Source organism: Kryptolebias marmoratus, linkage group LG18 (genome assembly GCF_001649575.2).
Source record: "Kryptolebias marmoratus isolate JLee-2015 linkage group LG18, ASM164957v2, whole genome shotgun sequence".
NCBI lineage: Eukaryota > Metazoa > Chordata > Actinopteri > Cyprinodontiformes > Rivulidae > Kryptolebias > Kryptolebias marmoratus.
This window is the reverse complement of record NC_051447.1, coordinates 20,734,606-20,735,060: the sequence shown is the minus strand read 5'-3', so window position 1 is coordinate 20,735,060 and position 455 is coordinate 20,734,606.

Below are 455 nucleotides of genomic sequence, written 5' to 3'. Positions count from 1 at the left end.
CTGATGTGAACATGAGTTTCAGAGAGGAGACGACAAACTTCATGCTGTCCTCAGAAAAATAAAGAAAAAGTAGGTTTAAAGAAGGGAATTCCCTAACTTCATTATCTGTCCACATGAGAAGAGCTTTATTACAACTCCTCAAATTCTGTTACAGTTAATGCTTTTGTTCTGCATCCACACGTTTATCAGTGGCCCCCATGGTACCCTCACCTGACCCTCATCTGCCCTCACCTGACCCTCATCTGCCCTCACCTGGCCCTCACCTGCCCTCACCTGGCCCTCACCTGACCCTCATCTGGCCCTCACCTGCCCTCACCTGACCCTCACCTGACCCACATCTGGCCCTCACCTGGCCCTCATCTGCCCTCACCTGACCCACATCTGGCCCTCACCTGGCCCTCATCTGCCCTCACCTGACCCTCACCTGACCCACATCTGGCCCCCACCTGGCCCAC